The sequence below is a fragment of the Lepidochelys kempii genome, chromosome 1 (assembly GCF_965140265.1).
Source record: "Lepidochelys kempii isolate rLepKem1 chromosome 1, rLepKem1.hap2, whole genome shotgun sequence".
NCBI lineage: Eukaryota > Metazoa > Chordata > Testudines > Cheloniidae > Lepidochelys > Lepidochelys kempii.
This window is the reverse complement of record NC_133256.1, coordinates 197,500,908-197,516,358: the sequence shown is the minus strand read 5'-3', so window position 1 is coordinate 197,516,358 and position 15,451 is coordinate 197,500,908. Positions and strand designations below refer to the sequence as shown.

General features: G+C 39.7%; 1 protein-coding gene across 3 annotated transcripts in view; it reads right to left on the bottom strand.

Annotated features, from left to right (window-relative positions):
- The window catches only part of COL8A1 (collagen type VIII alpha 1 chain), a 115,248-nt gene that overhangs the window by 44,605 nt on the left and 55,192 nt on the right, over positions 1-15,451 (bottom strand). Inside the window, exon 1 of one of the 3 annotated variants that reach the window (XM_073307778.1) lies at positions 12,559-12,610. The exons of the other annotated variants lie outside the window; for them this stretch is intronic. The gene's annotated coding sequence lies outside the window, so the exon portion shown is untranslated. Of the gene's footprint in view, positions 1-12,558; positions 12,611-15,451 lie in introns of those variants that run through there. 3 annotated transcript variants of the gene reach the window in all.

The following is a 15,451-nucleotide window of genomic DNA, read 5'->3' as shown; positions in this document are numbered from 1 at the left end:
CGGTCATTTTTGATAATTTTAAAACTTGTTCTCAATATTATTTTGATGCAGGAGATTCATCAAACTGACCCTGTTTCATTAACAGTTTTGGTTTTGATGAATCAGCAGGGGACTTTTTGGTTTAAAAAAAAAAAGTTAAAAAATTCCCTAGCAGCTCTTATTACAATAAGTAAATGTTTGGTAAATTAGAAAAGCAAACAAATAAGACTCTGCTTCCCACGGATGGTTCATTTTCTAGCCCAATTCCAGCAGAACATTAAGGCTGGCTGCCATGAAACCACATGAAAGGAAATGGAAAACACTTCTTCCAAGTCTCTAATGTTCCTGGCCCATCTTTACATTGTCAAGAGTCATGAATTTGTTTTAAAATCTAAGTACTAGGAGATTCTATAGAACCAATAATATACTAAAGCTGAACACTTTTCAAAATATATTTCTTATTTTGTCTCCTTTTTAGCTATAGCACATTACTAGCTATGCAAACATAAATAAAGCAGGGGGGTAAACTCCAGGGAAGGAGAGGAGTTGTTTAAAGTTAAGGGCCAGTGTTGGTACAAGAACAAATGGATATAAACTGGCCCTCAACAAGTTTAGATTTGAAATTAGATGAAGGTTCCTAACGATCAAAGGAGTGACATTCTGGAACAGACTTCTAAGGAGAACAATGTGGGCAAAAAACTTAACTGGTTTCAAGACTCAGCTTGATAAATTTATGGAGGGAATGATCAGATGAGACTGCCTACAATGGCATGGGCCCATCTGCGACTGCTAGCAGCAAATATCTCCAACAGCCAGAGATGAGACACTAGGTGGGCAGGCCTCTGAGTTACTACAGTGAATACTTCCTCCCTTTCTGGCTGGTGGGTCTTACTGACATGTTCAGGGTCTAACTGATCACTACATTTGGGGTTGGGAATGAAGTTTCCCTCAGGTCAGATTGGCAGAGACCCTGGTTTTTTTGTTTCGTTTTGTTTTTTTTTCCTTCCTCTGAAGTGTGGGCATTGGTTGCTTGCTAGTTTGCATAGAGTAAATGGCAGATTCTCTGAAACTTGAAGTCTTTAAATCATTATTTGAGGGCTTCAGAAACTCAGCCAGAAGTTAGGTATATATTACAGGAATAGGTGGGTAAGGGTCTGTGGCCTGCAATGTGCAGGAGGTCAGACGAGATGGTCATGATGGTTCCTTCTGATCTTAAAGTCTATGGGGAGATACAAATGAAAACCAGTATCTTAAAGCATCCCTAAATATATGAAGATTTTGGGAGTAGGCAGAAAGACAAAACCCATTCCCAATTTTATCTTTTAAAACAGAAAATAACTTGACTTCCTTTTAACTCAAACTTTTTCCCGCCCACTTTGAATATATTTATCCTGTTACAGTTACCTATCTATCTAATCAGGGTTATCTGTTTAATCTATTTTAGTATAGGCAGAGCTGGTAGCAATTGCTTTTGTTAAGGTTGCCTAATACTTCCCATTATAACACCCTGTTTTCAATTGCTTATAATTTTGCCAAACTTTAATCTTTCTGACTGAAATACCCCATTCCAGGTGTCTGCCTCAGACTGAATTTGTTTTTTGAAAGTTTCAGCAAAAATGGTTCATTCTTGAGAATGAGATTTCTTTTTGTTGAGCGTCTCTAGCATCTTGGAGTTTGGAACAAGAGTTTGAAATGGGGCAAGGGGGATTGTCCTGATGTCAAGAATGTGCTTTTATTTTATCTCTGTGAAAATGCACCCAGATTTGACCAAGTTATAAGCCTCTGAAAATCACAGGTTGCACATGCTTAGGAGAGACTCATTAGAGTTTGTCAAATAACTTCTTATAAGATTCCATCTGTACTAAGCATGTTCCAGCCTAGGATGGCAGGGACTGAGCAGGACTTTCCATGCAATTATTCCTTCCTGTGTCTGGCACCTAGTCGCAGGAACAGAGAGGAGGGAGTCTGTCATAAGAACATAAGAATGGTCAGACCAGTGGTCCACCTAGCTCAGTTTCCTGTCTTCTGACAGTGGCCTGTGCCAGATGCTTCAAAGGGAATGAACAGAACAGGGCAATTATCAAATGATCTATCCCATCATCCATTCCCAGCATCTGGCAGTCAGAGACTTAAGGACACCTGTCTCTCCTGTGTTCTCAATGCATCTCCTGCTGGCACGCAGGGGATGGAGCCAGAGAATGGGAGGGGGAGCTTAATAGAAGAGGGGTATTGAAGCCAGAGGACAGAGGGAGGGGCTGGACAGGAGTGAGTGGGTGGGTGGGGGGAGGGTCAGGATGGGGACAGGATCAGAAGTGCCTATAACCACTCCCTTCCAGAACCTGGAATCAAACCCAGAATTCTGAGTCTCTGAATTTCTATGCTCATAAACTGAGGGGTGGTAACTTTTGGTAAATGCTGATTTTTTTTTAAATGAATCCGATTGTATATGACCATATACCATAATGAGTAACTTAAGCTAGACACAAAATGTCCTAATCTGTGACAGTGAGTCAGACAGACAGACAATGAGACTTCTAGTCTGTGCAGACTCCGAGATATAGAAAGAGCTTCAGTTTAGTATCCAAACTTTTGGGCACTTATCCAAAGTAATCTGAACCTCCTTTTTGGGTTATCACATTGTTGAGGATCTACAGCAAGTGGGACAATTTACCAGACATAGAACAGGCACTGTTCCTCCCTCCCCCATTCAAGTAATAATGTTTATCATCCGAAATCAGAACAAGTTAATGTGCAGAAAAGAATAATAGAAAACTCCCCCAGCCTGGGGTTCAATGGTATATGTAGAACCTGACTTTCCCAAAGGCATTCTCGTCTTTCTGGCCGAGAATCTCAGCTGCACCCAGCTTCCACAGCTGAGAGTGGGGCCGACAAGGGAGCCAGCTGCTGCTTCTTGATTCTGGGACTAGTTCTATGCCAGTCCCATAGCTGGTTAGAGCAGCCCAGCTCTACTTTATTGTGACTGACTGGCTCCCCCAAGGGGCCATCTTCCAAGCAGCTATTGCCAGAGCATGATCCCCAACCCCCAACACACCCTCTGTGCTAGGGGTTGCATAGGAGTTGACTGGGAAATCTCCAGCTGGACATATATGGCTGCTTTCCTGCCTCTTTGTGCCACCTGAGCGGAGCAAAGGGTTAGATTGCTTGCATGTGTGAGAGAGAGACGGTCAGCTTTCAGCAGATAACTTATTGCCTTTCCCCCTCAGCACTTGTGCAGCTATGATTGCATTGCTCAATATACATTGCTACGGTGTTGGAAGTTTTTTCTAAGTGTTCTTTGAAAAATATGCACAGAAAGTTAACATTTAATAGGAGATTAAACTAGTGCATGAAGAGATGTGACAAGACGTTACAAACGCCTGTGGCACGCATAAATCCTAAAGGAATAGCTGTGCTAAGAGTGATATACTGGTACTATCAGGTTATCTGTGTTTAAAAGCTTTCTACTGCACTTTCTTAAAAGTGGAGGGAGAGAATATGGAAGAGAAGATTGTAGAGGGCAGAATCCCCCATTCCATCCCTATGCCAAGAGGCAGCAGAGATGAAAGGAGCTTGAAAAAGGGGCTCAACAGACATCCATTGCCTCTTGCAAACAGAACAAAGATGAGAAAAGTAAAGTCATATTTTAAATGGACAGAATACAATATAAACAACGAGGAGTCCTTGTGGCACCTTAAAGATTAACACATTTCTTTGGGCATAAGCTTTTGTGGGATATAACCCACTTCATCAGATACATGTCATTGTTTTTGCTGATATAGACTAACACAGCTACCACTCTGAAACCTGTCCGAATACAGTATGTGTATTTCAAATAGCCAAGGGAAGAAAGTAACACAAAAGCCAGTGTCACACCCCTTTATCCCACTCAAGGGATAGAAGATAAAATAATGTACAATACTTGGGTACTTAATGTGTTTCATCCCTTTGAGTAGGATAAAGGGATGTGAATTGGCACCAGTTCTGTCTCATTTCTGGGTCTTGGAGATGCATCTTCTGCTCCCTGATTGCTGTTTGCCTCTCAGCCTTATATCCTGCCAAGTAGGCTTCCTCATCTGAACAGCTGAGATACTCAATCCTTTGTAGAGTGAATCTATGTTCATTCATTGTTTTGAGCTCCAAAGTTCAGCTCGGGATCTAACCTTGCCCACAGTTTGCAGGGGTTTGGTTCAGCCCTTCAGAAAGGTGAAAGCCAGTCACAAATTCATATCCAAACTTTCCCAGCCAAATGACCTGCTCCTGCCCTCAATCCAAACTTCCACTGATTTCTCTGAGAGTAGGCCCAGGCCCAAAATTCATGGGTGTTTGGAGCTTTCTACTTTGAGCCATTCTCTAATTATATTGAGTATCGTGTCTATATGCATAGATGTAGGAATCAGTTTCAGGACAAAGACATCCTTCCATTTAACTTCTTTTTAAAATTGAAACATTATAATTAAATTAAAGTTTATTTATTTATAATATGAGAAAAAGCTTGTGAGGGTTTCTACTATAACAGAGCTAGACCAATAATGCCAATGACTTTGTCAGCTGCAGCTCATGACAACAGGATGAAGGCTGTCCTGGGTGATTTGGAAAAGAGTAGGCAGAGGGCTTGGTCTTAGGGGACAGAACCTTGACGCGGTTCCTTTCTGGTGGACACAAGGAGAAATAGTCATGGGATATGGGGGGGAATAAAAGGGCTTCTGGAGAAGAAACATAAGTACAAGACCACCTGTTTGCACTGTTTCATCTGCTAGGTCTATATCTGTAGGTATGTTTTATGTAGATGTGTAACTGGAGAAATGAGGTAATCCCTGGTTTTTTTTTGTTTTTTTTTTTTTGTACTGCACCTTTAATCACTGGGATCTCTCTGCCGGCTGCAAATGGTAGCTGGGTGAGGCAGCTGATATTTTGTGTTTTCAGTTTGAATTCTGAAAGTCAGAGTAGGTCACTAGCCTCTCTCTCATGGAAGACAGTATGACACCGATTCAGCTAACCACTCACATATTTGTTGTACTGCATGTGATTAAATCCCAGTTAAGCACATGCTTAAGTGCTTTCACTGAATCAAGCCATCTACATCTTTGTTTCTTTTAACCTGAAATAGAAGTAATCTAGATTGAAATACTGTTCTCTTTTATGGGGCAAAATAGGGCCAAATGCAGTCGGGTGCTTACATAGCAACCTTCCCATTGACTTCAGCAGGAACTTTTTTCTGAATAAGAACTGCTGAGGAATATAAGACTGAGTGTGAAGAAAAGCTGGAGGAAGATGTATATACAGCCACATTTTTCAGAAGTGGCACCATATGGAAGATTTTGTAAACTGCACCACAAAATGTATACATCATAGAACTGGTATTTGCACTTTCAACTGTAATTTTTAGTGCTGGTAATAAGCAGATATAAATTGAACATTATTTTTAAAGGGTTTGTAATATTTAAGGGTGAGAATACACATAATTTGCTCTTGTTTGCAAATCACATTCCTTTTTCGGTGTCTTTGCTTCCTTCACAACCTCTGAATTTCTTCCCCCGTCATAGAAACACAAACCTTTATGTAACTACAAAAACAACGAGGAGTCCTTGTGGCACCTTGGAGACTAACAAATTCTTTGGGGCATAAACTTTCGTGGGCTATAACCCACTTCAACAGATGCATGAAAGCTTATGCCGAAATAAATTTCTTAGTCTCTAAGGTGCCCCAAGGACGTCTCATTGTTTCTGCTGATACAGACTAACATGGCTACCACTCTGAAACCTGTTTTATGTAACTGTGAAGCTTCCCTCTAGATGCACACCAAATTCTAGGAGAACACTAGAATTGCTTATGACCGATAAAGTCACATTACTGTTTTGTTTAAACCATAAGAGAAATGAGACGGAGGGTAGAAATCAGTGCAGCTCAAGATCCTTAGTGCTTCATGATGCAAAAACATAAGCATCTATCCAGGTGCAAACCCCTCACTTTATTTTTTTTAAAAAAAGTGTGAAATCAATATAAAGAGGTTTGTACTGAATTTGCAAATGCTGGCAGCATGCAATATTGCAATTATTGTCAAGACTTTGAGATACTGGAACCAGAACCAGGAGTTTAAACAACACAGGGAAAGGCATTTTTGCATTTTCTTTTGCAAAAATATATGAAATAGAGTTGAAAGCATTTCGCATGACTGCATCTGAAATGATGAGCAAAGATAATGCCATGACTGTCACTTTTTACTTAAAAAAAACAAAACAAACAAACAAAAAAAGAGAGAATTGTCCAGACAGTTACCCTGTTAAATTTATCAGATTTTTGTTCTGCAAAAAGAATTCCACATATTTTGCTCTTTGAAAAGAATCCTGCTAATCACCTCTTAGAGGTATTTTACTAATGCTTCATACATGTCTTGATTTGGCTGGATAAGGAAAGGTACCTTGCTTCTCTATTTAGTGAAGAGAGACGATAAATAGGATGGGTAACATCAGGCATTGGACTGTGCTTCTGCATGCCATCAAACTAAAACAAGGCATTAATCGTTCCAGGTTATGTGATCCAGTGATAACAATGCCTGTATTGTGAATCACCACTGCATGACGTAAGTTTTTTTTTCTTGCCATTTAGCATATTTCTTCTTTTTGACCCAATGTCTACATAGAGGAGGCCCAATCCAGCTGCGTGCTGAGTCCCTGCACAACCGCAGTTCTCAAGAGGTGCTCAGCACCTTGTAGTTTGGGCCCAGATTTTGTTCAGTGTTAAAAGAAAGCTGTGAGAATTTCTTTCTAGATGAGCAATGGATGTTTCGGATATGAACATGAAAGAAGAATAATACTCTGAAGGCCCCAGTTCAGCAAGGTATTTAAGCACACAGGGAATTTAAGCATGTGAGTGGTCATTTTTATGTCCTGGATTTGGATTACTTCAGTGGGACCATTCACATACTTAAAATAATGCACATGCATAAGTGCCTTGTTGAATTAGAGCAAGACCATGTTTTTCATTAGGTATTTTAAACCGATATTAATGATATTAGTCTGACAACACCCTTATGAGGTAGGTAAACGTTATCTTTGTTTAAAGGTGGTGATTTGCCCCACATCACACTATGAATCAATAGCAGATCCAGCAACTCATCCAATGACTCCTGAATCCCAGTTCCTTGCTCTAACCACTACCAAATACTCTGCCTTTGCAGTTCCTATGTAAAAATCCGACCCCTTCTAAAATGAAGACAAGAGCAACTGTTAATAGTGGCATGTTGCCCCAGTCTGGACAGATTTATATTATAATTTTTTTTTCATACTGCGCAGAAGAATTTAAACATAGGAACTGGAAACAAAACTTACACTAAAACAGCAAGAAAAATTAAAGATTAAAATTTCAGAACTAAATGGGTGGCTTTAATGATGCAGCTCCTATAGACTTTAGTGAGTGCATTCCATGGATAAAATCATTCAGAATTTAGCTGTAAAAATCTTAATTTATGCCAATGAAAGCAAGAAGTTCCTTTTACTACATTTGCCTCATTGTCTCAGCGTAATTCCCCTTTCTTACTCAGTTAACACAGTATTTCATCCCGATCTAAAATTATAAGCACAAAATATATTTCCTTTCATTTGGCTCTAGTAACTTAGAGCTAAAAATCAATAGAAGTTAGGCACCTAGGCACAAGTCTCACTAGATGCCAATCTGCATCTTTAGGTACCGAATACTTTTAAAAAACTGACCCTGAATTCCTTGTGATAAGACTACTGGAGAAATCAGCAGCTGGCATGTGTGTGTGACTTGCTGACATGCAGGCACAGATGTTACATTTCCTTTAGGCTGTTGGACTCCGTAGAAATTCCGTAAAACAATTTATTCTTGTGGCACAATCTGGCTACTTATGAGATATTTACATGGAAGTGACACTCAGTCACAGTACCCAAGGAGATGTTAGATGAGTTCCCAAGAGATCTTCAGAAACAATAGCTTATGGCTACGGTGACCTTCCAACAAACACAGACAGACAGGGATAGAGCGCACATCGCCAACCCCACAATTCTATTTGAATGGCTCTAGAGTTTCAGAGGAGCACACTGAATTATCGAGGGTAATTAAGGACTCAAGGTGCCAGGAAGCTTAAATGGAGCAATTAGGGTTGTTGAATCTTAATTCTTCTAGGCCTTCCAAGTTAAAATTCTATATCCCTGCATATCTGTGTGTGGGCACACCTGCACATAGCTGTGTGTATGATGTGTCTGTACTCAATGCACCTAGGCTGAGTTTTGTGTTTTGTAATGAAATCTGTGCCCTGGTGTGACTGTTGATTTCTTAGCTGAAATTTTCCCCAGTTCCAATTTTTAAATTGCCCAATACATTAATTGGGTTGACTAGCACCAGTCAATCTTGGTCAGCTCTGTGAAAGGTACCTCTAAAAAGAAAGATTAGGTGTAAATGATATGGTGGAATTATTGCTGGGTTATTTTTGTATGCCTCTTTAAATAAACCTCTCCATTTCCTTATTTGTTACATTCAACAAACCATCATTTTGGAACCATCCCTTCTGGAATTATATCTACTCTTGTAAGGAAAAATTTAGTGAAATGCACATTTTTGATATATCTTAATAAAATCAAAACACATAACTTGAAAGTATCTGTTGTAGCCAGTATTCGCCAGATCCAGGTCCTTAACCACAGCAGTAGCCAGCTCTGACTGGTACTATCCAACTCTTGCTGTTTTTATTTATTTGCTTATTTAAACTACCCACTCTCAGATCAAACACTTCCCTGTCATTGTCTTGAAAGGATAAATTATAAGTACAAGTACTGTACTAATTGCTGGCTAGCCTATTCAAGGGAATTATTGTAGAGATCATAAATACAAATTGAATCTGTCTAATATTTTTACCTGGTGTTCTCATGCAGAAAGATTACATATTGTGTTAACTGCATAGATGACAGGATTTCTGGTGATTACCCCAATTTTTAGTGCAGGCAGGCAGGTGTGCGCGCACACACAGAGAAGGAAACACAAATTGCATTCCTCGTTGCCAATACCCGGATCACTGAATTGTTGCACAGTAACGTAACTTTACTCACTGGCTAAAAGAGAAAGCTAGCACAGAAACACTTTGGGCCTGTGGAACCTCACAGCATATAGAAGAGGTAAAGCCTAATTTTCTTTTCTGTTCTAGTCTCTAAGGCCGCAAATTAGTAAAGGATTTGAACTACCCACATACTTAAAATTAGGCATATGTTTAATAGGAATACTCGTGCTTAAAGCTAGGCATATGCCTAAATTCTTTGTTGTATCTTAAACCTTAAACCCAAACTGCTGAGAATGAGCAAAACCAGGCAAATCTCAAAATATAAATTGCAGAAAAGTTTAATTTATTTTTTTCAGGAGCATTCTTCTTTTATATGAAATGAAAACTGTTGATCATTACTTACACAAGAGGATGTACAGATTCTATCCACCTCTGGAGTAGGAAATCATATTCCATTTTAAAAAACATTATATTTATCCCTTTCCATCAGACAGTAAAATGTTTTGGGTTTAGAGAGTGACAAGTTCTGACAGCATATTAAAAAACACCATCCTTGAGAATAAAACCCCACTGTTGGCTGCAAAGGACAAAATCATTCACACTCTGCTAGCTACTCTTTTTAAGGCAAGCTGTTAAGCGTTTTTTCCCCATTACAGGAAATTAGGAGAATTTTTTCAGTGCTACTATAATGGAGATTGTATCTATCTATCTCCATAGTATCTGAGAGCCTCACAATCTTCAATGTCTTTATCTTCACAGCACCCAGTGTAGTAGGGGAGTGCTATTATCCCCATTTTGCAGATGGGAACCCAAGGCACGGAGATGAAATAATTTACTCAATGTCACACAGGACGTGTGGTAGAGAAGGGAATTGAAACTGGGTATTCTACACGCCAGGCTAGTGTGCTACCCCTGGACCATCCATCCTCTCTATAGGAACATCAAACCTGGCCCAACGTCAACAGGGCAAATACTGGAACAGGGACCTTCACATGCTTCAAAAGATCATGAAATGTACCCACACTTTAAACCATATTTCAGCTGGAGTGTACCTTGAGGCCTCAGACTAGCCTTAGTGAGCCCTGAGGAATGTATCGGGAGTTCTCAAGCACTGAATTACTATCTATTTTTAGAATCTGTAGTTAGCTAATAAGAACATGCAGCACACAAGTAAAGTGTTCCTTCCAAGATGGGATTTTTTTTCATAATTTCATCAACTCAGAATGATTTATTAGAGAGACTCAGATTAGAATATTTAACAGGTGACTGAGCTGTAATACTATACAAAGACGCATCGAAGTGTCTTGACATCGCAGTCATAAGATAAAGTATATTACAGGCTAGAAATGATAGTCCACTCCATCTTGCATTAGTAATTCAGAAAACTATTGCCATTGGACTGATTTTAATTAATAAAATGGTCTGGCAAAAGGACAATGTTAAGTGGTGTCTCTAAATGAAGCATTTCTTCTCAAATATTTATGCAGCCACAGACAGTTCATATACTGCAGAATACATTAAGTTCTTTCACTTAGTTGAACTCCCACAGCCAATTTAGGAACAGAAAGAACGTTGGGACAGGAGCATAGCTAGCAGGCAATTATGGAAGCAATTCGTGCCGTAAAAAGCCAGCAAGAGACCAGAGCTTGAAGAATTGCTGAGACCATTCCTATAAAGATGTGCTAACAAATTGCAGACAAATGTCTGTCTGCTATGGACAGGAAGGTTTTGAATCCCAAAGGATAAGACTGTTCCTAATCGTAATCCTCAAGTTTCTGAAGGTACCAAGTGAGTGTAAAAAATATAGATTGTAAAATACTGACAATGATTCTGGTAGGCAGATTAGAAAAAAATCCTGTCAAGTATAATTCAGTTTAACCAAGTAGGATTCAATCAGAACAGGTTGCTATTTAATGATGCTAGACAGTTAGTGACATTTTTAACTTGCATGAATACAAAGGAGAGTCTTACACCAGCCACTTTTGTAGATGGTGAGAAGGGTGAGGTGGGACTACTTGTTCTTAGCACTGCAGCCAACTGAAGTTGGGTGATGGGTTATGTGACTAGATCAAATAGTCAAACTATATGTGCATGAGAGAAGTAACTGCTAGTGTTAAACACCCGCTCCCCCCATCTCTTTCAATCTTGAAAACACATGCTATATAGGGGCTAAAAACCATTTGCAACAGCAGTTCTTGCTGGGAAACTTTGTCCTTTCCTCCTAGATGAAGACCTAGCTACTATGATCCATACATTTTGTCACTTCCAGGCTGGATTATTGTAGGTCACTGTACCTGGAGCTGAATGTGAAGACAATGCATAGGCTCCAGCCGGCACAGAATGAGGCTGCCTGCCTTCTCCCTGGCTTGGGCCACTATGAGCATATCGGGCCCCCGCTCGGGTCTTTCCATTGGTTTCCAGTCAGCTCTCAAAGCCAATTTAAGGCCTTTGCCCTAAGTTTCAAAGCGATTAATGGATCACGCCCCAACTATATCCAATTCTGAATTTCAGTCTAGGAACCTCCTTGACAGCTCTGCTCTTAGGGGACAATACAGATTGCAAAGCCCATGACAGCTGGCGCTCGAGAATTCTCCGTCGAAGGAATCCAGCAATAGGAAAATACTTTTGGAGATTATCTGCTGAATCCAGACTGTCTTTAGGAAACCCTGCAAAAATCTTCATCTCTGAAAAAACCTTTTTGTCATAAGAGAGACACGCATGACACTGACACCCGCTTCTACTCAATAAAATCCCACCAACTACAAAAAAAGAGGAAACTAATAAAATCTAAAACAAGCAGAGTTTTGACCTCAAAAAGAGAGAGAATAATCCATGAAGTCCACTAGGGATGTAACTCTTGCTACTGATTTTTACATGGAAGGCACTCAGTTATTATAGTGATACGTGGCAGTATAAAACCCTAAGAGATAGGAGAATTTGCCAGAATCCTTGATTACTGGGAATTGGAACAATACAAAGAACTAATGTCTGTAGTTGGAAACGCTGTAGCTGACCAGCCCCAATTAAATAGCCTCTCTTTCACTGAAGCTTGTTCGTGACTTTGGTTCCATATCTAATCACTGTATAAGGTTAATTAGGAAAAGTATTAGGGCTGGCCAATGTTGAAGGGATGTTCCAATTCTCAGCGGGATAGTTGGAAGCTTAAGTGGATGCCTGAGAGGTTAAAATATTTGGCTTTGATAACAGTGATGTCAAGGACTTAGATAATTTAAATTTAAGATTAAGCTTGATTAGGGAAGATGTGTAGAACTGCAGATGTGACACTGATATCAAATACCATCCATTAGGATGAATGCTATTCCCAGGATTCCATACCTATGAACATCTTACCCTAAAATATACCCAGTAATTCCAGATTACTTCTATGATGCATGAGAAAGAAGCCTAAATTGTTTCTGGATGTACTGGAAAGAGGTACAAACGGAGGTGAAGGGAGTTAGTAGTGGTTTGTTTTCCAAAATTTAACATATTACAACATGATTCTTTGACTCTAAAACAAGCACTTTATCAGAGAAAGATGAAAAAAGCATCAGTATGGTTCCTACCAGAAAAAAAAAATCCTTAAAGCTTTTTCTTCATTAATTGGCCTGAAGTACAACTTCTTGCAAAGTTCACACACTCAAAGAGCTTGGGCGTGGCGAGCAGGAAAGTAATGTCTTTACGATTCCAAGGCTTCTCTATGGAATAGCTCATATTCTGAGGTAAAGAAGAAAAAATGTGGATGGATTGCAGGGGATACATAAAGGTATTCAATGTAGTCAGCCTAACATAGACAGCACTAGGTAGGGAGGAAGAACAGAGTTATTAGTTCAGGAGACCACCTGCACCAGATTGCCTATGTGATGCTGAGAAATCTCTTTACATCTCTGTGCCTCTATTTCCTCATCAATCAAATAGGGACAATAATATTTACCAACCTCCCACTGAGAGGTAGGTAATGAGGCTAAATGGAGCAACATTTGGAAATGCTTTGAGACCATGGGATGGAGGTTGCCATCAAAAGTCCAAACTATTTGTTAGTATTCTTACTGCTGTACCCAGATGGTTTGCTCACATCATTTGCAACACTCCAGCAAAGAAATCTACTGGATAAATCCCAGTATTGGGTAGGTCCCCAAATGAGAAACTCAAACAATAGTTCTACATTAGCAGGCTGCCGTAGAAGATCCACCCCTTTTAAGGCTTATTGCAGCTTGGGGCTGCATAAAATACGAAGCAGTTTCAATTTATGATTCTATTTGTTCCAAAGCCACTGAGGAATTGATAGCCACAGTTTGGAGTGGAACTGGAAACTCAGTCAAGCAGTGTGGAATCCCATTTGAGCAGATGTCACAACCTTTGCCTTGGACTGAAGCCTAAAGTTGATCCAGCAGAAAATAATTTTCAGCCAATTATACACCAAGGAGAATGACAACAGTTGGAACTAAAGTCAATGACACTTGCTAAAAGATGGGTGGTGAAATCCTGTCCATGTTGAAGTCAATGAGACCAAGATTTCACCTGGGGTGGCTAATGACCATTATGGTACCTACAGGTTATGGATAGTTTATGGGACTTTTATCATATCGGGGCTACTGAAAATGGTTTAGAGCTAGATTGAGGATCTATACGAGCAGAGGTCCTTGTCAGTAAACGTGCTGGAAGGCAGGAAGAAGCTGAGCAGGGAAATGTTAATTACAACTCACTGCACCAGCCTGGCTGTTCACTCCTCCACCAAGGGACCTACAGTGAATTAGCTCCACCCAAAAAGTGATCAGCACTGGCCAAAGAGAGGCTGTGGCCAGGTCAGAGGAGGATGCACTGAATCAGTACAGCCCCTGTGGCAATATTGCCTGCTTCCCCCACCAGTTTAAATTTTCCTTGTGGTTCAGGGAGCTGAAATTAATGACTTTCTGCAGCATCTTGGGTAGTTCTAGTCCTTAATCTAAGTGGCAGGCACTTTCCTTTCATCTGAGCCAATTTGAAGCTCACATCCTATGCACACCTTGGTGGAGGCAACATGTTTTTCCTTCTTCCATGTAGTGCTCCTTTGCACTTTCCTGGTTCCCCCAGGAAGTACTGAGACCATGTTATAAGAAAAGATGTTCTACTGTTTCCATTTTAATCAGAAGCAAGAAAAACAGTAGTTGTACCGTAAAACTTATCAGATTTGCAGCTCCATTTTGCAGAGCAAATTTAATTTAATTCAGGCAAACATTCCAATGTTGAATGCTTATCTCAGTTAGTCTTTGAAGCTTTTATGGTTCACACCATCTCTATTACATGTCATTACTATCTGGTCTCTTTCTTTTCTTTTTTTATTAGGGTATGATTAACACCTGCAAACCAGGTTATTAAGGTGTTCAGTGTTTGAGTTATTATTTCTGTGTTGCCTGTCTCCTGACTCTGTCCAGATAATATATCATGAAACAATTATAGATGCTTGGCCAAATCACACTAGTGTGTATTATACTACAATTATAGATATTTGGCACAATTCTGAGTTCATCTATATTTTAATAAATTCACAATAGCTCCATTAACTTCAGGAGAGTTACTCTGAATTCTTATTCTCTGTGCAAATTTGTGTTGTATATGTAAGTGCACAACAGAACTCAAGTTTAATAATGGAGCCATGACTAGTGCCTGCATAATATCAGTTTCCCCTCTCCCTCTTTATTTGTAATTTGATTATGAACAGTATAGTGAAAATTGATCAATCCCAATTTTTAATGTCATCCCATAATACAAGAACAGTCGGTCACTATGACATTAATGGCTGGTATAAATCTCTTTTTGACGGTTTAAGTGGGATTTAAGTAAACCATTGGTCTTGATGTGAGGAGAGGAAGGAGACCCCTTCCTCTGAAGCATCGTGTATCTGTCGTTTGCTGTAAGCAGGAGATTGTCTATGATAGCCTAGGATTCTGGTGCAGAAGTGCAAATTCTATTTTCTCATGGTACGTGCCATAGATATTGAGCCTGATTCTCCTCTCACTTAAATTGGTGTAACTCCATGCACTTTAGTGGGATTATTTCTGATTCACAAGGTGAAACTGCGCGACAAAGTCAGGCCCATTATTTATATTTATATTTTTTCCTTTTGCTTCTTTCTCTTGCCTTCTTTGTGTTTTAGCATCATGGCTCTGTAAGTGTCAGTGTTTGGTGCTTGAAAAAGAATCGATAAAAACAAAGGTTTTTTTAATAAACTGCAGCATGTTGAGGGAATGCTTATGCTGTTGTAATTTTTTCCAGTAAATTCCCAGGGTGCTTGTTAAAGAAACTGCTCTGACAGATGAACTTTCACAAGCTGCAAGAATTCAGATTAGTTCTGTGCTTCCAGTTTACAGCTCACTAGCTTAACAGACACATGTGAGACTTACGTAGAAGACCTGAGCAAGAGCCTTATGCTTATTTTGTCACAAATCACATGGAACGAACCATAAATCCATTGCAATA